The sequence below is a fragment of the Adiantum capillus-veneris genome, chromosome 7, assembly GCF_014529385.1.
Source record: "Adiantum capillus-veneris isolate H3 chromosome 7, ASM1452938v2, whole genome shotgun sequence".
Taxonomy (NCBI): domain Eukaryota; kingdom Viridiplantae; phylum Streptophyta; class Polypodiopsida; order Polypodiales; family Pteridaceae; genus Adiantum; species Adiantum capillus-veneris.
The window spans coordinates 111,848,025-111,874,693 of NC_140937.1; the positions used below are offsets into that span (position 1 = coordinate 111,848,025).

The 26,669-nt window shown below is 40.5% G+C and overlaps 1 pseudogene; it reads left to right on the plus strand.

Moving 5' to 3' along the window:
* The first annotated feature begins 10,000 nt into the window (after positions 1-10,000).
* The window catches only part of LOC147454432 (uncharacterized), a 30,180-nt pseudogene continuing 13,511 nt past the window's right edge, over positions 10,001-26,669 (plus strand).

The following is a 26,669-nucleotide window of genomic DNA, read 5'->3' on the forward strand; positions in this document are numbered from 1 at the left end:
GAACCATATCATGCCCTAACATAATAGAACCCTTCTATATCACCAGTTGACCATTCTGCTGGGGTCATCGGCTGGGGTCGAAGGGGTCCCCAGTAGAAATGTTAGGTTTTTGGCAAATGCCAGAATTCCGACCTAACTCCACAGATGGCTTGCTTATGAGATCCATATACAATGTATATGATTAATTTGGTGAAATCCATCAAGAAAATCCCTCGAAAAGAAAAAAACGGCTCGAAGATTACAAAGTGTCAAATTTGACATACGGGGCCAAACTGACTCCAAATGAGTCAGAATTGGATAGGTTGCTTCACGACTATATTGTGGATAAGTCCAAAGTCTCAAAGTTGACTGACCAACCCAACAGGAAGTGGTCACAAAAAGCGGTGATTTCAGAGTTAACAAAGCACAAAGTGATGCCGGCATGACCAAACTTGACCAAATTCAATTTAGGACTTGTATTAGGTGTATGAAACATGTCTAGGTCAAAATTTGTAGGTTTTGCAAAGATTTTGTCACTGTTGTAAATAATCGCGATTATTTACTTTTGCATCAGTTTTGCTTGGAAATTGTCACATCACCTCACCTATCATGTGTACACACCTATTACATGCCAAAAATCAAGTATGAGCCAAAATGACCAACCATTACTTGTAAAAGTGCCAAAAAACGCAAAGAAGTCTTTACAAGCCAAAATTTGGGTTATGGGCCACATTTGTTGATCCAAATCATCTCATATCTTATACCCAAGGTCTATACAATACCTAGAACCAATTTGTACCAAAAAATGTCAATTTTGGAAGGAAAGTTAATATTCGCGATTAGTTACTTTCTGGTCAAAATTGGAAAATTTTGATATTTTGTCATCATACATCCAAATTACATGATGTGTTAAGCCCACTAGCCAATTTTGAATCAATTTGGAGCTCAAAATCTCAAATTTCCTTTATATCTACTGTTTTAGAGACCTAAAGCCAAAATCTGATACCATTTTCACCCTGTGCATCCAAATGAGCCCATATTTTACTCAGAGCAACTGTAAATAATCTCCATTATTTACTTTGGTTGAAAAAATTTGTTCTGACCACACAATTTTGTTCTTTGCATGTTTTTATGCATCTTTGCTTGTTCAAAAATTGATTTGAAGCAAATTGGACCAAATTGTCAGCAGAGCCTAAAGGACATTTCAAAGAGATAATTCCAACAAATCTACTAACTTTGCACTCTATTCACTGAACAGGAGCCATGCAAGTAGCAGAGAGGGGTAAAAAGAAGCTCAACCAAAAAGAGAAACTACAAGAACTGCCCGCTTATCAACTAGACTACTAGTCAGTCAAAGCAGCAAAGGCATCCTACCTCTCTAGAGAAACAACTGGAAGAGCACCACACTACAGTTTTCACTGGCAAGTTCAAAAGTGAAGAATGGCATCAGGTGGAGTTGCAACTCTGCCCAAAGAAGTCTATGATGTAGTTGCCAAGCCAGAAACCAAAGAAGCTAACCGCAGGCTAGGGCTCAGGGATTTCTACGAACAAGAGCCTTGCGGAGTGGATTTTAGAAGGCTTATGAGCTTCTATCCACCATCAAAGAATACGGAACCACACAGATATCTGGCACCTAAGGGAGCAAGGTTGAAGTAGTGATCACAAAAGGGATAGTGGCAGAGGCACTTAGACTGCCCACAGAAGGAATGACCATGCAAGCAAGGGACAGATAAACTGCTGGCACATTTACCAAAGAGACAGCCGCGGCTACATTTGCCAACCTCATTCACAAACAAGTGGAAGAGCCAGCCCGTTTGTACCACCAACACTTCCATTTCTTGGCAAAAATGCCACCAAGGTACACTACACCAAATCATGCCGTGGCCACCACATTTACTCAGGTTTTCAAGTCAACAACAAGACAACCAGTGGACCACGCGCAGTATGTCTTGACAACCTTGAAGGGCACCAAGAAGGAAGACAAAATCACGTACTTGGGTGCGCCAGAGGTCTTGACTTGAATAGGATATCATGCCATCGGCATGGCCGACAACGTACCGCCTGCTCTAGATCAGAATACATGGATATTGGTAGCACAACCCTCTTTAAGAGCTACCAGGTCAGGAAAAAGATCGTATAAATCTGATGAAGAGTCAGCTGACAGCTCGCCGGAAAGGCACAACAGCGAGAGCTCTAACAATGAAGATAAGAGAGCTCGGAGAGAAGAGATCAAAAGAAAAGTTGTGGCCGCACACCAAGAAGAGCCATCTAAAAAACAAGCGCGATTTGAAAGAGAGAAATAGGCGTACCAGTGCAGTAGGCAAGCACAAGGGAAGAACCCAAAAAAATGGGTACCTGCTGGACTTAAAGGCCCTCGAATGAAGCACCATACAAGAAAAGAGGCGGATGATCCAACAGAACGTCTAGAAAGAATGTACCAAGAGGCTGAAGCTCTAAAGATGAAGGAGGTAGAAGAAGCTGCTAAGAAAGCCAAAGGCAAGTCGAGGAAACGGCTAGACAAGAACAAAGTTATGGATCTCCCCGACCCACCTCACCGCCTACAGAACAACAAGACCATCCCATGCCTAACGCACCACCATGACCGGCGGGCAAAGACACCAATAAAGAAGTGGATCCTAAGAAAGGCAAAGATTTTGAGTCCACCAAACAAACAGAATCCACACAAGAAGCTGACCAGCATGACAAACAAAAAGAAAAAGAGGCCAAGTGGAACAGGAGAAGGCCGAAGAAGATACTAAAAACCAGAAGAGAAAAAGGAAAATGGATCTAAACAAGAGTCTGATAAAGAAGAAGATGCAGAAAAAGAGTCTACCACTGCACATGAGACAGAACGTGAGCCATAGAAGGAAGAAAGGATGGCACCTGAAGAGACAGCAAGGTCGGAGCCAACACCCTCTACTTCTACTCAGCCAAAAACTGCCAAGGTATCAAAGCCTCAGGATACCCAAGAAGAAGACCGACCATCTACCTCTACACAAGAATCACCAGCAGTTATGACATACCAAGAAGCCACACATGAGGCTGCAAGCACATCTCAGCTGGAAAGACATGAGGAGTGGAAATCAAATGATAAGGTAATAGTACAAGTCAATGAATATGCATGGCAGATGCAGAAAATGACGAAAATAATCCGCTCAGTAGCATTAAACTACAGCACAAAGGCCAAGTAACTTGAGATGGTGATCTAAGCTCTCGAAGGAGAGTTAGAAGACAGGATGACTGTCATCACCGATCTTCAAAGGCAGGTGCAAGAGATGAAGGCAGAAGCAGAACATCATCAGTTAGCCAGAGATAGGCAACAAAAAGAAATGAAGGAGCTAGGGGATCTACTCACTAAACTATCTGATGCCTGCAAAGCAAAAGACGAGCAGCTGACAGAAGTTACAAATGAACTTCTTACGACATCTCTATCAACTCAAAAAATTCAGGTACAGCTAGATGTTGCCAATGATTCTCTGCAGTATTCTGAACAGCGGATCAATGATCATGCAACTTTCTTACGGAAAATCATAGAAAATCCAGCCGTGGCCTCAATCAAAGGAATTGACAAAGTGTACAAGGCACTCAAGAAGAAAAACAAAGACCTTGAATTGGTATTTAAGCTAGAAGAATCACAACACAGGGACCTACCACTGATGCGGGTTCAGAGAGAGGAGGAGCTTCTAAAGGAGATAACAGAACTAAATCGAATTAATCAACTCCTCAGAGATGGGAAACCAGACACGCGGGAAGAGGCAAGCACTCCAAAGGTGCCATAGATGGACATACCCTCGGTCTCATTTGCTGAGTTTGAGACACGATCCACAACAGAGCCGAGTGTTGATGAAGATTTTTAGATTAACATCACGGATGAAGACACAGTGCCAATGGTCCAGCTGTCAAAAGCTGAAGAAGATGCACTGAAGGAGAAGATCACCCTAGAGGTGGATGAGCAGTGGAAAGCCGCAATGGATCGGTAGTTGAGAGTTTTACACTCTGTCAACGTCACTCAACTCACTCTCAATCAGATCAACGCTCAATGACATCAACATCCCTGTCGTACCCTCTCATCAAAGTGGAATTATTACAGGTGAAAGAAAGGCTGTACAAAGATACACAAGAAGATGGTGCAGATAAAGACCACCCAAAGTGGAGGTTAAGATGCTTGAACAAGAATCCAAGATACTTGATTCTATTCACAAGAGCACCTGCATCCCTTCAAAGAGATCCAACCTTATGTCCTGTACCCAGAGTAAGGACATGGCAAGCGCATGAAGCACTGCAAAAGAAGAGGGCAAGTTGGCTTAACTTCCCTAGGTTTCTAGCTCTAGAGAGAGGCCAAGTGACAAAGGAATACATGGTGTAAACCCTAACGGACACCATGTCTTTCTTCAAGAGTCTACCAGACCTCTCCTGCACCATGTTATGTAAGATCTGCAGAATGTTGCTAGCATGTATACAATTTTTTAATGAGCCTAACCAAACAGGAGCCCCATGTCTATCATTTTTGGAAGGAAACAAAGGCTTATGCTACGATCTGAGTGGGAAAACTTCAGAAGAAGTCCTTTACGGATTCTATGCCAGATGTATGTTCTTGCCATCGAATAATATGTTGTCCTTTGAAGAAGCTTTCTACACTGGATTCTTCATCTGGCAAACGAAGATATTTGCATCGGTGATCAGCAACCTAACATCCAGGTTTGTAGGCTACTCAATGGTGGAGCTAAAGAATAAGATGATAATGCAATTTCTTCAAGTGCCCGACAAAGAACGAAGAATCAGATACCAAAAGGCACTGGATGTGCTAAAAGACCACCTTGCTAGACGTCAACCCGAAGACTATTTCAGCCCATAAAGCTGTGTCAAGGGACGACACAAGCGAGGAGGGGGGGAATGTTAGCAGCGAGCTAACACAGACACCATTTTTTGGAGTTCTCTTTGTAAAACATTAATTATTTTGATAAATCGGGAATATTGTAACCCCTATTTTCTTGGATAAACTCTGTAATTAATGTGCGGGGCTACAAGCTTCCAGATTGTATCAGCCAGTCATTACCTAGCTTTGGTAGAACTCCAGATTATTAGTTTTGACCACCCAAAAACCTTGGCTAAGGTATAAAAGCCAATTTTTGTAAGTTTTATATAAGTTTTTTGGATTAAAAATACACAGCGTGAGCTAATGGCGCTCACTTCTCTCATTCTCGTGTTTTCTACTCCCTCTCCGGTTGTCACAATGCGATTGTGTTTGTTGCATTGCAACCACAAGTAAGAGCTCTACGCATTGACGTAAGCAGTTCACAATATTTCGTAGCTTTTGGCGTCGCCGACCCACGGCCTAATTTCATCATAACTAGGAATTTACACTTTTTAATCAAAAACTAAGCATAGGCAGGGTATTGGGGCATCATTGCTAAGCATTTAGATGCATCTTGGGTCAAAAACGACTAGGTCAAAAATCCACTGTTGTTAATAATCGCGATTTTGGAATTTCACCTAAAATGGGGTATGAGACCATAAGCATGTGTGCTTAGGTCTTATAAACTTGTCCTAGAAGTTTCGTACGTTTGGATATCATTTGATGCTATAACGGATGTGATTTTTTTACCAATGAGCGATTGGCTTTTGGTAATTTCAGTCACTTGAGTGTAGCTTGAGTTAGATGCGAGTTGTTAGTTGTTTTCTGAGAGATTGACAACCTCTTGTAGCCTCTATGCACTAGTCAAGTTAGCTTCATCCCATGGTTTGACAAATTAATCGTGGTTCTCGCTAATACTGCAATAAGATAGGATGGTGAGGTTAGACATGCGTCCCACAAGCACCTTTATTTTTGAACAATTGTGTAGTGTAATATCTACAGTAATAGGCACAACAATGTATGTGATAATAGACGTGGATATATTTTCTCGTCTATTACGGTCGTGTGTATTGCTGACAAACCATTATCGCGGCTATTACCGCATCGATTACCGCTTCTGCAATTTTTTATCTCTCCTTTCCCATTTGTTATTCCATGGTATAATGGAAGCGTTTCTCAATTTCTCCTCTTATAGTGGGATGGCTAGTATAGACACCATCGACATACTTGAAGCATCAACATGCACATGGAAAATAACATCCCGATTAGGCTGGCAAAGGACTGGCTTCCTGCTCATCGCATCCTTTAAGCGTTGAAAACTGCATTCAAATTCTTCAATCTAGATGAATTTATTACCTTTCTTTGTGAGCTCATATAGGGGTAATGCTTTAGCTACTAACCTATGAAAAAATCTTTGATAAAAATTAATGCACCCCAAGAATAAACTCAGTTGAAATAGTAGTGGGTGCTCTGGCTTGTTTAATACTCTTAACTTTTATCGTCATGATCCATCTCAATACCATTTCTTAGGAGTGTAGAAATTCATTGAAGATCTCCATCATACACCACTAAAAGGTTGCAAGAGCAATACAAAGTCAAAATGGCATTACCAGATACATATATACTCCCCATTCAGTGATGAATGTTGTTCTAGCCCTGTCTTTTAGTGCAACCTTTGGTTGATTGTAGCCAATATAGCCATCCATGAACCTATAAATTTCATGGTCTGCAATCTCATCTAACATCATATTTGTGAATGGTAATGGGACGGGATGTTTAATGGTTTGCGCATTTAGCTTTGTATAATCCACGCATAATCTGAGCTTACTATTCTTTTTTAGAACAACCACTATGAAAAATGATCATTCGCTGGTTTCCACCTCTGTGATGAATCTAGCTTTAAGAAGATTATAGATTTCCTCATTGACCTTATTTGTGTAATTAGGATTCATTCTAAACATCTGCAATCATAGTGGTTTGGCATCAGGCTTAAGTGGTATCCAATGCTGACACACTTTTGGATCTACTCCTTTTAGATCCGTATGTTCCTAGGAAAATACATCTTTGTATTTCTAGAATAGTGCCTTGGCCTCCTCCTTAATCTCTAGCTTCATATGCTTATTGATTTTAACCGTTTTGGGATTCTCCTCCGATTCAAGATTCCATTCTTTCAATTATTGATGATCTAGAAGTAACAAGTTTGGCCCACCTCCCTTTCTCTTGGCTATTGAGGAATGAAAAGAATATGGCTCATTGTTATTGGACTGAGGCTCTTGATACAGCTGTGTACATTATGAACATGACCCCTACTACTGCAGTGCATGATATGACAGCGGAGGAGATGTTTTGTGGTGAGAAAGCAAATGTATCAAATTTTAAAGGGTTTGGATGTATTGCTTATGTGAATGTGCTGGATGAGATAAGACATAAGCTTCATCCAAAATTAGAAAATTTTATGATCATTAGCTATTCCCTTAAGTAGAAAGGGTACAAGTGTTACAATCCTATTCACGAGTAAAGTGAGGGTGAGCAAGGATGTTGTTTTTTATGAAATGGCGAGTTGGCATGCTGATGTAAAATATGATTTGGGGGTTGATGTAAAAGAGAATGTGGTTGAAAAAAATACAGAAGTGCAATTACAAGTCTTGAGTGGGCCACAAGGGACACCTACTGTAGTTCATGGCAAGAATCCGTGGAGTGGAAGGCTGCACGAAAGAGTGGGTCCTACTAATTCTTCAAATGAATCAAGGAAAGGGAAGGAAAAGGTTGATAATGCCCCTAAGTTGCCAAATTTGAGTGCTGGGCATGATGATAGCAATAGTAGTGGTTCTGAGAAAAGTTTAGATGAGGAGTTTGGCATACCTTCTGTGAAGATCTCGAGTGCAAGAAGGATGCAAATAGGGAACAAAGAACCTAGTAGACTATGTAGGTTGGAAAGAGTAAGAAATCTTGTACAAATATTGAAATATGATAGCTATATGGCTCGTCATTGTGCATTTATGCCAAATATTAGGACCCACATGTTTTGAAGATGTCGTGAAAGATGAAGAAAAATGGTGCATGGATGAAGAGATGAATACACTTGATGCAAATGGAACATGGAAATTGGTGCCATTACCAAAGGGAAAGAAGGCAATTGAATGTAAGTGGGTTTACACAATAAATCATAAAGCTGATGGCAATGTGAGTAGGTACAAGGCTAAGCTTGTGGCCAAATGTTATGAACAAACTTATGGGATTGATTATGAGGAGACATTTAGCCCCATAGCCAAGATGGCTACCATTCAGTGGCTGTCGTATTAAAATGGGTGATGAAGCGAAGTGAGCATACTTGCATGTATCCCTGACCTCGTTATCTTCCTTACTACATGCACGAGTAGCGAGCCCATTCTCACTCACTCACCACTCCTCTCACCTTATTCTCTGACCACCCCATTCCACATTTGGGTGTGGATCTTGAAATGGTTTTCCATGGCATGTTTCATTGTGTATCTGTATGCGTCCTAGCTGCATATCTTGCTAGGTGGTGCCCTATTGTGTATCCCCCATGATGAGGCCATTGTGCATAGTCTTGGTGTAGAGGCCACCGGGTCTATTTTTTCACTTCCGCCTCTCATTAGCAGGGCAATAGATGAGCAAGTTACTGACATCTTCACGAAGGCCCTTGGAGCGGAGAAGCTATGACAATTTTGAGTGATTCTAGGCATACATGAGATAGCATTGAGCTTGAGGGGGAGTGTTGAGATGTCAAGCTCAACATGTACATCTCCTGGATGACTACCATCGACAGTCATCATCACTGGCATGACTTGGTGGATACACATATCTTCACTAGTGATACTACATCTATACTAGACCAAGCTGGTTTAGCTACGGGAGTGATGTTACACTTATCTACTCACCTCACTCACTAGCAGTTTACACTAGACCGTTGTACTAGTTTTCACTTTATGTTGTATTTTCCCCTTAATTTTTGTAGACCTCTTGTCTTAAGTTAGTGAATAAGAATAAGCATAGTCTCTTTGTCTCCGTCTCTATGTGTATGTGTGTGTGTGTGAGCTTGCATGAGCTCAAGCTCTCTCTCCTTGTCTATCTCTTAACAATCACAACTCATTACACTCTTCCAGGGGTGGATGAGCTATTTGAGTAGCTTAACACTAGTCCTGTAATTGGACACTAAAGTGTTGTGAGACACTAAAAGGTCATGCAAACACATTAAAGTGCTTGATTTTTTAGGAAGAGTACATTTAGCATGAATGAGTGGAAACTAGCTTGGGTTGTCTTTCAAGAATTGAAAAAGAATCCCAAATTTTTTTAAAGCCAGAATACCGCCTAACTAGCTTGTAAATAATGCATTTTTTGGTGATTTTTTTTAAATTGCATGTCTTTGGCTATGGAGCCGTGGAAGGGAGAAAGTTGGAAAATTCCAGGCCATCCGATGGGCAAGGAAATTTAATGGCTCAATTTGAATCCAAGAATTAGCACAAAAGGGTAAGACCTATCTCTGAATGGATGCACGTCACTGCAGAGCCAAAAAATGCTCTCAAAAAAGTCTTTTTGTAGGTAAAACCAGTGCGCAGGTGCATTGTTTGTTGTGGATTCAAGGCAGTGTATGGCAAGCATCACGTCCCCACTCCTCATGGTGGAACCTACACTAGGGTCTAGATGCCCATCTCTGCAATTTTGCACAGCTTTTTAAGAGGGTCGTGAGCTACTCTATCCAGCCATGGAGTTTGGGCTTGCATGAGCAAACAAGACCCATCCTGTTGATTGGCAAGAGAAGTTCTATCAAGGCAAAACCATATCATTTAATGCATGAAAAAGGTTGCTCAAGAGTGTCTTTGAAGGTGACTCACTGCCTACATGCTATTGTGGGAGTCCTTGAGAATGCATCTCGTTCCAATTATAGATACAAGCGTGGATATGCCTCACCAATGCATTGCAGATGTGGATGATGAGTTTAGTTTGCGAGTCACTTTGGTAGAGATTTTGGCATCACAAAAGAGGGATTCTCTTAATGTAAGGTAAAATGTATTGCCAAATGTGGACATGCCACTTGCATTTGATGCGATTGAAATGCCTTTTGAGAATGCTCCTATGATGCATGTGATGGATACTATGCATGATGCATTGAACTCTAATGTTGTGGATATACATGAGAAATCTATGGTTATGGATGTTTTGGGTGTGTCTCCAATTGCTTCTATTGCAAGCATGCCTCTTGTTGGAGTGCCTAGTGTGGCCTTTGAAATTGCTACGAGAGGTTGACCTCCTAAGAATAAGATTAAGGGTAGAGGCCGAGCAAGGGAAATACATGCAAAAGAATGTTTTGGTATCCATGTGGATGCAACTAATTTGAATGCCTCTACGTTTGGTACTAGATTTCATGCCAAAGTAGGTGTTGGGTTTTCTGGTGATGAGAGTCTTGTAAGACATTGTGATGTTGGAGTTTTGAAGATAAATGTAAGGAGGAAAATGCTATTGTTCATGATGAGATAAGTCATGCTCACAAGATGGGGAAGAAGTTCTCAAGAAGTGGGGCACTTCACAAAAGCATGCTGTAAAGAAGGGTCGACTTGTGGATGTTATGTAAGGTGGTGATGATTATAGAGATGAACATGCATTTGTGGGTGAGGAAGAAGAGTATGAATATTTGGAGGAAAAAGGACCTGTCTTGTGGATTCCGATGATGAGGGTGATTCGTCAAATGTAAGATTTCCATCTTGGAAGAGTAGTGATAAAATGCCTTATGTGACTCAAATACTAGTTACAATTAATCTTTTTGTATTTATGACAAGTTTCCATGTCCTAAGTTGTCATGCCATGTTGTGTCTATACTTGTTGCAGACTTGAAGCAAAGAGGTCATCATGGTTTTTTTTAATCGATGGTTTACATCAGTGAGCTATTGCTGCACTTGATGGCTGGGGGCTATGAAGATACATGTACATATATGAAAAACAAGAAGAATTTTCTAGAGTCACGATTACTGTAGATTGATCATTGTGAAAGAGGTGTTTCACGTTATGGATATGATGCAAGGAAAGGAAGACAAGATGGATGTGATCGAAGAGTCAACGTTACATTCCTTGAGATTTTTATCATGTATAATAAATGCAAACCAGGTTGAAATGTCTTTGATAGTATGGTGTTGGATTCTGGATACAGCTTAGAGACAAGTACCCATTACTGGAAATGATGGCGTGCATTATTTTGGGGCATTTTAGATTTTGTATTTGTGAATGTATGTATTATATGGAAATTCTTGCAAGAAAGGTACCAATTGTTTTTGGTTTATGGTGAGATTGCGAGCAACTAGTGGATAATCATTTTGTCTTTCAACGCCCAAGAGAGGTTTTGTGTGTGAGCGCATGGACACATTTTGATGAAGATTAGCTCAAACACAAGTAAGTTTTGATTCGTATGCGCTAACAAAAGAAAGCAGTTTTTGCATGAGGGAAAGACAATAGTTGGTCAAAGCCAACAAGAACTGTGTATGGATGTGAAAAATGCAAGATACAATTATGCATGGAGCCATGTTTCTATCAGTACTATGCATTGGAGGGCTATGATCGAGTTGGTATACATGCAGACAAGTTGTGAGATCCTAAAATAGCCCTATGGTAGTTCGAAGCTCTATGGAAAGTTTATGAGGCGATGATGCTTTAGTGGAAATGGTGAAGTGATAGCATGAGATTTATGAAGTGATTTTGCTGAAATGTTTGTTAAAAACCCAAGTTTTTTCTATGTGGATATTGTTGTAGCATTACATTGGTCCCAAGAATGTTCAATACCCTGTATGCTATTCTTACAAGTTTTATTCAAGGAGATTTTATATAGTGGGAGGCTACACTTCTTGTTGAAATGCTCAAGTTTTTTGTCTATGTGGTAGAGTATATGTCCATTATATTTGTTTCAAGAATGTTTGTTTCCCTACATGCTAGTTTTGTAATGTGCACATTGTGCATGTATTTCATACGTATTTAGTTGCTGTGTTGTTGAATAGGAGCAACAAGATTAAATTATTTGATTGTGAAGGTGATTTTTCAAGTGGATGAGAGCAATCATGTGTCACTTATTTGGTTGTATATAATGGTGATGAACTTAAGCTATGGAATTTTTTTTCCATTGATACGGGTTACTTACTCCACAAGGGGAGAGTATATGTACCAGTGGATGATGACATCAAGCACCGTATCCTTTATAAGTATTGTCATGATAAACCTAGATTTTGTCACCAAACAATATAAAAGACCTATGCACTTCTACTGGCCACATCTGCATAAAGACATACATGATTATGTGATTCATTGCCAAAAGTGCTTCAAGTCTTTCTACGAGTACAAAAATATTTTGAAACTCTAAAGATGATTCCAATTCCAAAATTATCTCTTCATTGCTGGATCAAAGCCAACAAGAACTGCGTATGCATGTGCAAAATGTAAAAACATTTTATGTGTAGAGCTATGTTTCTATAAGTACTATGTGGGCTATGATCGAGTTGGTATACATGCATGGAAAGTTGTGAGATCCTAAAATCGCCCTATGACAGTTTGAAGCTCTATGGCAAGTTTATGAGATGATGATGCTTCAGTGGAAATGGTGAAGTGATAGCATGAGATTCATGAAGTCATTTTGCTAAAATGTTTGTTAAAAACCCAAGTTTTTATCTATGTGGATATCCTTGTAGCATTACATTGGTCCCAAGAATCTTCAATACCCTGTATGCTATTCTTGCAAGTTTTATTCAAGGAAATTTTATATAGTGGGAGGGTACACTTCTTGTTGAAAATCTCAAGTTTTTTGTGTATGTGAAAGCGGATATTTCCATTATATTGGTTTCAAGAATGTTTGTTTCTTGTTAGTTTTGTAATGTGTGCATTGCGCATGTATTTTGTACGTATTTAGAGTTGTTGTTTTGTTGAATAGGGACAACAATATTGAATTATTTGGTTGTGAAGATGATTTTTCAAGTGGATGAGAGCAATCATGTGTCACTTATTTGCTTGTAATACTTGGGCCTATAATATTTTTTTCATGTCCAATAGATTTTTTTGGAAGTGTAATTCTTATTTCTAGTGATGTAAGGTTGTTCTTTTGTACACATTAATTACTTTAAAATTCTTTATTAGGTTCCTAAAAATGGTTAATTCTTTGGATATTTTTTTTAAAAATGACTTATATATGGTATAAGAGTCGCTCAAAAGGAATTAGTAGAATGGTTTCTGGAAAAGGTGTAAGATTTCTAAAAGAAAACCTTAAAAAGGACACTTAAGTGTCCTATTTTGGTACCAAACTAGTGTTAAGGGAGCTAAGTGGTTCTCTAAGATATATTTACACTTTGACTAACATCAAGTATGCACATAACTAGAAAATATTTCAAAGACTGTCTTTTGTACAAGATTTGGCCATTATGGCCTTTTAGTCGTGCCTTTTAACTAGCTCGCCTACCACCTTCATGACAAAAATGGATGACATGATAAGACCATATGCAAGAAAATTTGTCATTGTTTTCTCTGATGATATCTTAGTCTACAATGCTATTAAAGAATAGTGCGTAAAACACCTCAAGTTGGTGTTTGATCTACTACGAGAGCATAAGGTTTATGCCAAGTTTACCAAGTGTGGTTTCCTTAAGATTGAATTCAATTACTTGGGACTTGCAATTTATTATGTTGGTCTTCAAATGGATTTTACATGGCCTTGTCTAGCAGATTTATAATAACTTCACATTTTTCTAGGTATAGTAGGATATTATTGTAATTTCATTAAAGACTATGCTAAGATTGCTATTCCAACTATGATAGATCATTTAAAAAATCAAGTCAAGGCCTTTAATTGGGGTGACAAGAAACACTGTACTTTTGATAGGCTTAAAGTAGCGTTAACTATGACTCCCATTTTAGCTATTGTTGATCCTTCCAAAACATAACAGATGCTAGCAACAGATCCATAATTAAGTGCAATGATCCAACAAGGATGGCCTATTCCTTTTGAAAGTAAGAAGTTAAATTTTTCTCATCAAAATTACTCTACTTATGAGCAAGAGCTTTATGAAAGTCTTCATGCCCTCAAGCAATGGCAAAATTATGTGTATTGTGCTAAGCTCGAGATTACTTTCAATCATGAAAGCATGAATGGGTCACACTACAAAAATATTTAAAGGAACGTAACGCAAGGTGGACTGAAATCCTTCAAGAGTATGACTACAAGCTAAGGACCATAAAGGTCATTACAATGTTGTAGATAATGCTTTAGGTTGCATGCTAGAGGTAAATACTCTTGCATTTATAGAAATTCAAAGTTCAAAGTGACTTTGTGCAATCTCTTAAGGGCAAGTGCGAACATGGTCAATCTTACTCCAAGGTGTGAATTCATGTTATGAAATGAGATCTTACCAATACTCAAGCTAGTGTCCATGATGAATCTACACAAAGTTCCACTTATACTGGTGATGAACTTAAAAGATGGCAAGATTTTCCCATTGATACGGGTTACTTCAGTTCCACAAGGGGAGAGTTTATGTACCAATGGATGATGACATCAAGCACCATATCCTTTATAAGTGTCATGATAGTCCTAGTTTTTTTCATCAAATAATATGAAAAACATATGCACTCATACATCGACAATTCTATTGGCTACATCTTCATAAAGACATACATGACTATGTGATTCATTTCCAAAAGCGCTTCAAGTCCTTCTACGAGTACCAAAATATTTTGAAACTCTAAAGATGATTCCAATTCCAAAATTATCTCTAAATTGTTGTGGTCCATTTAAGGATACCAAACGCATTGGTGAAGCTACCTATAAGTAGTACTTACCATCATCTTCAAGTGTGCATCCCTAGTGTTTCATGTTGGTTTTTGAGGAAATGGTTACTACATGGATGAGAATGTCATAAAAAGAGAGTTTTGATCACTTCTATCATACCATTAATGTCATAATAATCAATATCTAATTCTCCTAAATGATTTTCTCATGTTAAACTGATCATTTAATATGGGGAAGTGCCAGGGGAGAAAAAGCTAGAATATTGGTTAAGCTAGCAGACCGGACACAGTACGGATCCAAAGGAGAGAAAATAGGGATCCAATGGGGGGGGCATCTGCAAAAGAGCCATGTGCAACAATGGGCTAAAACGACCCTAAGGTTCAGCCCATTAAGACTTCCAAAATGCTAAGGTTCCAAAATTAAAAGGTTGTCTCCAAAGGTCAACCTTAGGGCAATTGGATGCTTTGTGTGTGTACAAAAAAGTCTTTTGCAATCCCTACTTATGAGGGGGCGAGCCTTTCTTGTAGGGGATGAGAGAGAAAGCCACACACACACACAAACAAGCTCCCTTTACACAAAGGGAATGAGGGCCACATGTCAACTCCCTAGCCCAGATGCCCACATGGTGTACCCAATTCCTATTGGATGGCCTTGGAGGTGGACCGATGAGATAGGCTAGAGTAAATCTAGTTTAATTAATTTAAAAACACTTAATAAAAGAGCCAATGAGAATTAAGTCCTCTAGAAGACTATTGGACAGTCTCCCAAGGGGTCCAATGAGCATTCAGCAGCCCAATGGCTTGCCTGATTCGTATTGGCCAGGAGGCAAAGGGGTCCAATGAGAGTTTAATTGAATTATTAAATTATTTAAATCTCTCACAAAAGGGGAAAGGGGGACACATGTCAGTAGGCTATTACTTATACTGCTTAATTACCATTGGCTAGGCCTATGGAGGTCCAATGAGGGTAAAGCAAGAGCAAATAGCAAGAGGGCTCGCCCAAGAGAGAGAGGAGGCTGATTTTTGCAAGGCATTATCACACACACACACACACACTCTGACACAGTCTATGTGAGAAGCAAGAAAAAGACTTTCTCTTTCCAAGCTTTAATGGAGAGCTCATCACCTACTCCAAGCTTGTGAGATAGAAGCCTACACCGACACACTCTTGGCATGTGGATGTAAATCCAACCAAGAGCCAAGCTTCAATGCATGCTCATCTCCTCTAGCATGCTAATTACTAAGCTAAGCTAAGCTAATATGAGTGATTATGTGAGGAGATGTACATCTTTCTCGTAAGATACTCCTTCCTCTCAATCTACTATCATACCCTGCTAGCTCTCACCATTTTCGAAGGTGTGTGAGATCTTGGGTCTGAGACCGGGGATAATTGATGTTGTGATTGCTAAGGATTTTGCTTAGTGCATGAAGCTTTCATATTCATTGCACTAGCTAGTCTTGAAGGAACACAAATAATTGTATTGTACAATGTCTCTCTTGATTGGAGAAACCATAATACAAAGCCTTTTGGAGGGGGGACCGGCTCCATGCAAATCCGGTCCTCAACTATTGTCAATAGCTTAACTTCTCTCTCTTTTGAAAGTATTGTTCATGCTATCTAACTAGGTGTTATGCCTTTTGTTCCTCTCTCCACCCAAGCACTCTTGTAATTCCGATTAGGAATCTATTCTAATGAAATGCCCACTATGTTCATGCTAATTTCCGCTACACACAAGTTCTTAGGCCATTAAATATTACATTGGTATCACAGCACAAGGTTTCTCTTTTATTGCTTCTCAAGAAGGGAGGTCCTCAAGCTAGCTATAAATGGTTGGTATTATTAATTGCCTGTGAGTAAGTAGAATAGGGATTTTTCAGCCTTGCAGTGCACCTGCCTTCGTGCAGTTAACAGGGCATCACCGTCGAGAGCTATGGTCTTAATAGTGGAGTCCTATGGCTTAACCACTATTGAGCTATTAGAAGCTTGACAGGAGCTGGTGCTGTTTTGGTGTTGAAAGACCCTCTCTTCTATTCCTTGCAATTAATGGTATTCGAGCCACGGGTATAGTAGCTTGAGTGCTTTTTCTAAAGGGGTAAAGAGGAGTAGAAACTAGGGATTGAAGTGTCAAAGTACACCTAAAAGTTGTTAGAATGGTTGACAATAGGAAAGAGAGTGAAATTAATGTTGATAAATTTGATTTTGCTAATGAGCAAGCTACTAATGATGCTCCGATGCTTGTTAACTATCTTGTTTCTAGGCTTCAACTAGCCATGGGCAATCCATCTCTCCAAAGTGAAGTGCAATAGTTGCTCTGTGCTCACGGGATTATCCAAGCTCATCACCATGATAAGAGAACACCTAGGAAGCCTCCTTGTGCGACTTCCAAAAGAGGTCTGTCTCCGATTCGGGAAGAAGAAGAGAATCCATATGAAGGGGTCAAGAATTTACTTCTTGATGATGCATCTCCTTCCCAAAGGAGAACTCAAGAGCCTCCACTGAAGGAACGAAAAATAAGTGAGTCTCCCACCACCTCGGCAGAGATGGCTCCATGAAGACGGCGGGCTAAATGCTCTCCATCACCACCAAAGCAGGGAAGACCATCGCACCCTTCTCCAAATCATAATTCAAAGAGGGATGATAAAAAGCAAGAGAAGAAAAATGCGAGAAAGAGGACACCCTCTTCTCCATCTTCTCCATCTTCTTCATCCTCTTGCTCTTATGAAAGTGATGGTGAAGACGACGAAGATCAAGACAAGAAAAAGGCGAGAAAGAGGTCACCCTCTTCTCCACCTTCTTCAAATTCTTCACCTTCTGAAGAAAGTGATGGTGCAACCTTTGAACCATAAAAAAGAAGAGGCCATAGGAAATCCTATGCTGCATGGAAGGGGTCGTCCAAGTTGAAGAAATTCAAAGAGGGAGGGAAGAGCATCTGTTTCCCTTCCTATGATGATACCTTTGGTGCTATAGACAAAGTCTTGGCCTTTATCCAACAGTTCGATGCGGCGTATGGATATGAGGGCTTCACGGAGTCCTCTAAGCTACGCCATGTAGCTATGCACTTTCGAAAGTCCGCCACGCAATGGTGGTCTAGCCTACGAGCCAACGGTAAAGCTCCATGAACATGGAAAGCTTTAAGAGCTTCCATTATGAAGCAGTTTTTGGCCACCGATGCCAAGGAAAAAGTACTCACTGAGTGGATAACCTTAAAGCTCTCTCCCTATGAATCTATCCACAAATATGTAGACAAGTTTTGGGACTTACAACTCAAAGCCACTGTCCTCAAAAAGTTGGATTTTGGAGAGCAAAAGCAACAATTTTGTGCGGGCTTAACCGAAGAAATGGCGGAGTATGTCAACTCTCAAAGGCCACGTACCATATCGGTGGTAATACACCATACTGTGGTGGCCTCTCGAATCAATTTCCAAATGGGGGCTAAAAGAAATAATAAGCCCACGGAAAACAAGGGTTCTAACGAGCCTAAGGGGAAGGACAATGTCCAAAAGTCTCCTAAGGGAAACACCAACAAAGCTAAAGAGAAGGGAGTTTACAAAGGTAAAAACAAACTCTCTCCTGAAGATCTTGAGAGTTATCGCAAGGATAACCGGTGTTTCAAGTGCGGCGAACAAGGGCATGCGTACCGCGCTTGTCCCCAAAAGAACAACTGCCAAGATCCTCCAAGATCCTTGGTTGAAATCCCTTAATCAGGAAATTGAGGCTTCATGTCCAAGGCTATGTGGGCAAAGAGGACCTCTTTATCTCTCCTCTCAAGCATGAGGATGTGATACTAGGGGTACCATGGTTTGACCGCCTGGCTGCCAATGTTAAATTTCCTAAAAGGAGAATCTCCTTTAAGTTTAGGTAAAAAGACATGTATATAGATGCTAAGGAAATGGGTAACACTACCCCCATTGTACATACACCAGCGTTCAACAAGTCAATAAAGAGCTCTATTTCCATGTACATGATTTTTGTTAAAGATTCTCAAAATGAACCTAATGCTTTAGCAAAAGAAAATAAAAGCAACCAAAAGAGTTATCCAATTTTCTCAAGGGGTTTCAAGATGTTTTTATTGACGACATCCCTTGTGAGCTACCTCCTAAACCAGGTAATGATGACCATGCAATTGAACTTCTTCCAGGAAGTTCACTGCCTAACAAACCTCCTTATAGAGTTTCTCAAGCTCAGCAAGAGGAGATTATGTAGCAAGTGCATGAGTTAGTTGAGAAGGGCATGGTTAGGCCTAGCTCATCTCCATTTTGCTCACCTGTGCTATTAGTGCAAAAGAAAGACGACACATATCGTATGTGTGTCAACTATAGAGCACTAAATAGGATCACTATCAAGAATAGGTTTCCCGTTCCACGGGTAGAAGACCTATTTGATAAGCTACAAGGATTGACCTACTTCAGTAGGATTGACCTAAAAAATGGCTATCATCAAATAAGGATAGTTGATCAAGACATTGTAAAGACCGCATTTCGCACCACATTTGGTCTTTACGAATACATTGTCATGCCTTTTGGCTTGACTAATGCACAAGCCACATTGAACCGCTTGATGGAGAAGCTGTTCAGGCCTCATCGAACCTTCACTGGAGTGTTCTTTGATGATATTATCATCTACTCTAATTCATTAGACGAACACAAGCAACACCTCCAGGTAATATTTCAAGTTTTAAGAGAGAATAAACTTTATGTTAATCGAAAGAAAAGTGAATTTTTCTTGCAAGAGATTCAATATTTATGTCACATTATCTCTCAAGATGGCATCCAAATTTATCCATCAAAGCTAGAGGTAATAAAAGGATGGCCTAAACCAAAGAATCTTCATGAACTAAGAAGATTTATAGGTATGTGTGCATACTATGGACGCTTCATAGAAAAGTTTTCACAAATTGCGGGACCATTACATGACCTAACAAGAGAAAGAGTTAGGTATACATGGTCTGCTAATGGGAAAAATGCTTTCGAAAATCTTATCTCTCAACCTGTGCTTACACTACCGGATCTCTCAAAACCATTTGAGGTCCAATGTGATGCTTGTGGTGATTGCCTTGGAGCTGTTTTGCTTCAAGAAGGGCACGCTATAGGCTATGAAAGTCGAAGGCTTGACGCTGTTGAGCAAGCTCTAGGCATTTATGAAAAGGAACTCCTTGCAGTTCTACATGGCTTCATGGAAGCACTATTTATTGGGGACTCCTTTCATTCTGTGAACGGATCACCAAAGTCTTAAGTACTTCATGACGCTGTCAGGAGTTTTTTGGAGCAAGGGATTGCGCATATGGACATACACATGCATGGTGCATCAAATAAAGGATTGCCCATTTTCCATAGCTAGGTGGTTACGTGGGGCCCACGTGTGTACAGGTAGGACAAGGTGTACATAGTGCAACGATTTTCACTATCACCAGTACCAGTGTGTTTTTTCTATAATAATGAGGAGTTGGTAGCGCGTAAAACTTCTCGAGGAAGCTATCCGCTGGTCGACGACATGAGGTAAGCAGATGTGTTAGATGGCATCTAGTGGCGTTGATCCGAGCCTATCACAAATTTTTTTTTACTATATTTTGTTGGTTTTTCTTGCTTCTAGAGGTTTACAATAAAAGAAAGAGTGAGAACAACCTCTTGGAAAAATTCAAAAAATGATTTGATGGGAATTTTTCCTTGACTAGTTCACCGGAGGTGAAAGGGAGAACCTAGTGGTAAAGGGAAGGGAAAATATGTAAATGTGAAAAGAAAAGATATGATGTGGTTGTGGAGCCATGCACCCATGATTCAAGGGTCATGAGTGGCTCATATCATCATGGCTTTGGAGCCATATAATGATTCAAACAGATGGGACCCAGGTGGAAGACTTGGTAAAGGAACGAAACAGACACCTTATTTTTCTGGATTTCTAAAAAATACTTCCACTCTGATGCAAGAAAATTTGTCTTCACCAAAGTTGTAGCTGATAAGCTAGAGATTCTGACCATATTTTTTTTTACAATTTTTGCATCTACTATCTAGGAGATATGGCCAAAATGGCGGACGCCAATTTTTCAACTGTGGTGGAGACCACCCCCTCTACTATACACACACACCCTTCCTTTTCCACATTGAGTCCTTCTCTAAAAATAAGCCATTAGTCTTCTCACCCTCCCTCCTTCCTCCTCTCTCTCAAGCTGAAAAAACCATCACAAATTCCTCTTCTAATCACCTCTCAACTCATGCTTAATCTTGTTGTAATTCATAAGTTCTCATTCAACCGCTTTCTATTATTACTAGATATGTATTGATTTTATGTAGATTCTTTACATTTTAAAATAAGGAAGCTCTTGGACTCAAGCTATGGAGGAAGGAGTGAAGACAACACAAGTGATGATGGAGCCAATTAGTTGCAAATTGGTCAACAAATCACTTGGAAGGAGCTTCTTCATTGGTTGAATGTCCCTAATCAAGCTTCATTTGTACAAATTGCACTTGGATCTTAACCTCACTCCTAATCACTCTCTTTCCTATATAAAGAGCCCCCCCCCTTTGTAATTTTAAGTCTCCCTCAGCCCCATTGAGTCTTTGTATCACTCATCATGAGCCCATAAAGCTCATTCATTCACTCTATTCTTGCACATTCTAGAGTGCAAATTGTTTTATGCTAGTAACCTCCCCTCCTCTTACTTACGTTAATTACGCTAATTCTTGAGTTGTGGTTTAGTAATCTACATGCTATTTGTGTTGGGAGTGCTTGAAGTTATCCATTCCTTGTACACACACTAAGGTTAATGCTTTATTCATAGTGATAGCTCTCTCTCTCTCTCTCTCTCTCTCTCTCTCTCTCTCTCTCTCTCTCTCTCTCTCTCTCTCTCTTTGTGTAGCGGTCCTAGTCCATGCTTCCAAGACTAGGTGGTGCCATCATCTCATTTCCCTTGTGGCGCAATGGAGTTTGTTTTGGTGTAGAGGCCGCCATTCCAAATTTCCTTCGTCATAAATTGGTGCCCCCACTGAGGAGTTCTCAAGAAGCGCTCTGCCAATCTTATGAAGGAAGGTCCATCAAATTCTCCAAGACTTCCACTATGGTCTTCCCAAGAAGCTCGAGAAAAGAAGCGTCTTTATCGACAAACGGCACGTATGCGGGTAAAGAGAGTTAACTACATACACCCTTCTTTGCTTCAAGGAAAATCTTGTAGTCATCAAGTCCCTAGGTCAAAGAATTGTGTTGAGTGCTTCATGGCTAGTGTGAAGACACTTCCTTTGAAGCCTCGACTTCAGGTGGTGAAAGCACTCTCAAACTCGGGTATTAACAAGTTTTTGGAGGGGGAGCTACACATCAATGGTGTGCAGTATTGGCAAGAGGATACATATGGTGATGCACTCCAACTACTACTAGCAAGAAGGCTCAAGGTGGTTGAGAGGGTATCCATTGAACCCTATGAACTCTACAAAGCTGAAGATGGTCACACCAAAGCTAGGCTAATCACTGGTGAGCAAATTCTTCGCATCTCTCAAATGGTGGGATCCAAGAGAGCTGAACTTCAATGAAGTGCTTCATGGAAGTTTGTATTTAATGCACCAATGAATAATCCCATTTTCTACAACTTTCAATCAGTTCATAATATTAGGGTGAATGTGCGCATTGATAGAAAGATTTTTTTCCAACAAAGATTGGTCTTCTATTTTGGAGCTAAGAGGTTGAGAGAGATATTTTTGTCCCCTGACCCTATAATATTTCCTATTTTGGAGTATAATGTATCTTTTGATGTTCACATCTTCATCTTGCTTTAAGCATACTTCATGAATCATAGGGATTTATATGGACCTTTCCAACCTCTTGCTAGACAAACTGTGCATATAATAGCTAGCACAAAGCTTAGTTTCCAAACCATCATAAGGAACTTACTAGGCCCTCGTCGTCTAGTTGAGATTAATTCATTTATCAATCCATTTATACTACCCTTAATAAGATATGATTTGGGCCTAGACGTTTTCATCTTTGTGATGTATTGAGAGGAAGGCAACCCATTTTATGATGGATTTCCCTAATTTTTTTGGGCGTAGTGGGGAAAATGCTGGGGATTTTTTGGATAACTTGGAGATGGCTTTCCTTGTCTCTGGGAGGGATGATGAAGCATTGAAATTGAGAGCTTTTCCTTTGGTGCTCAAAGAAGAAGCTAGGGTATGGTTCCAGGCTCTAGATCCAACCCAAAGAGCTGATTGGGAGGGATTGAAGGCGGATTTCCTACGAAGATTTCAACGAGCCAATTCGGTAGAAGAACTATGACAACGGCTTCTGGCCCTTCATCAAGTTGACCCTCATGGTTATGCAACCTATGAGGAAGGTTTTCTGAAACTTTGGGGGCAATGGTCAGACTCACTAAACCCTGGTGAGCGAGCTCCCAATTGCCTCCAAAAGGATCGATTAATCTCAGGTTTGTACCCCTTGCTAAGGGAGAAGGTAAAGAGAAAATTTCCAAACACTTTTGAAGATGCCTTAAGAATTGCTAGGGAAAAGAATCGAAAGATTCTCTATCAAGCCCAAGCTGGCCAGCTAGCTTTGGGAGGCAATATCATAGCTATGGAAGCTTCTCACGTACCTCCAAATGTGCCTAATGCACTAGACCTCAATAGAGGTCAACAAGAAGATATGCTCCAACAAATAAACAATCTCACAAACCAGCTAGAGGGTTTGAGAGTAAATCTTGTGCAGGGTGCAAGAAGGCCTATTGAGGGGAATGGTGGGAATTGGCCACCAATGCGACGTCAAGCAAGGGAAATGTTGTGTTACAATTGTGGGGAAAATGGCCACGGCATGTATAATTGCCCTCATCCCAGAAGATATGACTATCCTGTTAGAGGTCCTCGACAACAAGTAAGTCCTCCCCGTGCTAGAGCTCAAGCACAAGAGCAACCGTAACCTGCAGCCACCTCGTGCTCAAGCTCAAGCCCCTGCTACTCAACCAAATGTGAGCATCATAAGGATGGAGGAGGCCGTCAAGGGTAGAAGCAACCAGGAAGAAATAGCTAAAGGGAAGATGAAGATAGATGAAGTGGCTACAATGCCTATCAAGCGTGTGCGTGTCCAAGATGAAGTAAGTAAAGAAACAAGCAAGGATGCAAGCAATGAAGCAAGTACATCTCGGGCAACTAAAGATGAAGCCAAGAAGAGAAAGACCCGTACTAGGTCTCAAATTGACATCTCTGATTTCCCTATGGGATCTCGGACACAACCTTATGACTTGACAGCTGATGTGAGTTCTCAAGGACCAAAGATTACTTGGCCACAACTACTTCATATCTCCCCAAAGCTGCGACGACAATGGTAAAAAATGGTGAGCACGAGGGCAAAAAGAAGTAAGCTAGTAAGTGTAACCAAAGAATATGGTCTCAAGGATATAGTGCCTTTGGTGGAGGCTCAAATCAAGGGACAACGGATTCCAAAAACTTACATTGACAGTGGAGCAGAGGTTTGTGTCATGACAGAAAAGCTCATGCATCAATTGGGTTTAGAGGTAATGGAATCATCAAACTTTAGGGCAAAAATGGCCAATAATGTCTCTGTCACTTGTGTGGGTGTAGTGAAAGCTTTGAGAGTTTCTATTTTTGGAATCACTACAGGTTGATGCTTATGTGATGCTAGTAAAGGGAGAAGGATACCCCCTTATTTTAGGTCGACCTTGGCTCATGGGTATAAGAGCTAGGCAAGATTGGGCAACAGGAGACTTGGAGTTGAGGCCTCGAGTGGGTGGCCATAGTCGGAAGGTGGTTTATAACTTGAAGAATGGGCGACAAGAGAACCTTGAACTAGAGACGTCAGCTGATGAGTGGAGCTCAAGTGGATGCTCCTCATCCATGGATGAGGAAGAGAGTTCAAGTGAAGAGAGTGATAGCACTCTCGAAGTCATGGGCGTCACCATAAAGGAAACTACCTCATCAGAAGACAACCCAAGGATCCAAATGGAGAATGTGTGGGATGCCAGCCTAGAGAAGATGTTATCCAAGGATATAAAGGAAGAAGAAAGGGAGGGTTATGTAAATGTTCTCAAGAATCATGCATCATTGTTTATTTTTTATTACACTCACATTACAGGTGTCACTGCAGTGAAGCATCATATCCATCTAAAAGAAGGGAGCAAGCCAATAGTACAAAACTAAGAAGATTAGGAGTTGTGCAACAAAATGCACTATTGTCTGAGGTGAAGAGACTCTTAGAAGCAGGATTCATATACCCAGTAGAAGATTCAGAATGGGTCTCCCCAGTAGTGGTGAGGCCAAAGAAGAATGGTAAATGGCGAGTGTGCGTGGATTACAAGCCACTAAATGCTGCAACAAAGAGGGACCACTTCCCTCTCCCATTTCAAGATGAGATTCTAAATGAAGTAGCAGGCCATGAGCGATACACAGTGTGTGATGGCTACTCCGGCTACTTTCAAATACGCATTGCAGAGGAGGACCATAAAAAGACTACTTTCATCACACCATGGGGCTGTTTTGCATTTCGAGTCATGCCTTTTGGTCTCACCAACGCTCCTGCCACCTTTCAACGATTCATGAACATGGTCTTCCAACCTTACTTTGGTAAGTCCATAAGGGTTTTCATAGATGAATTTTGTATTTACAGCTCCAAAATTATGCATCTCGGAAAGATCGATGAAGGATTTACTCGTTTAGCTAAACTGGGTGGACAACTAAACAAGGACAAATGTCACATTGGGGAAAGCAAGGTTACACTATTGGGGCATGTAGTGTCCATTGATGGAATCGAGGTAGATCCTGAAAAGATAGAAACATTGCTAAATCTACCTTCCCCAACTTCCATCAAACAATTAATCTCTTTCTTGCAAAAGCTAAGATATGAGTAGATTCATACACTTACTCTGCCAAGTGATATTTCCTCTACAACAGCTGACTCGTTAAGAGACGCTTGTTTAGAGTGAAGAAAGTGATGGGCATTTTAGAGAGATTAAAAAAATGTTAGGGTCACTCCTCGTAATCCTCCAACCTTGTTGGGAAGAAACATTCTTTGTAAACCCTAGTGTGGGAGAAGAGGCCATTGGTGCTGCCCTCCTACAAAAAGATCCAAAAACATCCTTTATGAGGCCGGTGTATTTTGCTAGCCGCCTCATGGAAAACACAGAGAAGGCCTACACCCTGATGGAATAGCTAGTGTTAGCTCTCATGTTTGCAGTAACCAAATTTTGGCCATACTTGCTGCCGAAGAGGTTTGTAATTATCACTATGGAGGATATGTTTCCCTATGCACTACAACATATGGAAATTTCTAACAAAATAGCAAAGTGGGTGGTGCGACTTCAAGAGTTTGATTATACAATACAGGTTAAAAGAACAACTCGAGCATGCTTAGCCGACATTTTAACAAACAAGTGCTATGAAAAAGTTTTCCATTTGAAGAGAAAGGAACTTCCACCACCTCCAGATCTAGAGGCTCTAGTCAATGCTTATAGCCTCTACTTTGATGGAGCATACAAGAGAACCAAGGATAAGGCAGCTGCAAGCATCGTGGTCTTATCTCCATTGGGAGAGAGGATCCATGGTGAAGGGATCACTCTAGAATATGTCCACTCCAACAATGAAGCAGAATATCAAGCTCTAATTCATGGCCTTTGTTGGTGCCTGGATAACTCAATTGAGGTATTAAATGCTTTTGGTGACTCCATGCTTTTGGTAAGGCAAATGCAAGGTACATGGGCTTGCAAAAATGCCAGTCTCTCTACTAAAATGAGAGAAGCCAAAGCTCTTATGAGGAGAATTAGGGAGGCACAAGTACATCATGTGCCAAGAGACCAGAACAAGGATGCAGACCACCTAGCATCATCGAAGTTAAATGAGTCAATAGTGGGAGCAGTGGCCATCAAACTTCCACTTCAGCAAGGCAAGGAGGACTTAGAAGATATTATGCACATTATGGAGCAAGGAGAGTCTCCTAAACACTTGAATGCAGGGGAAAGGCGATGGCTAGCTAGGAAGGCTACCAGGTATCACATAGTAATTGATAACTTGTATTGTCTTGGTAAGGATGGTGTGCTTAGGAGAGTGCCTTTGAAGAGTGAAATTGAATAGATTTTAA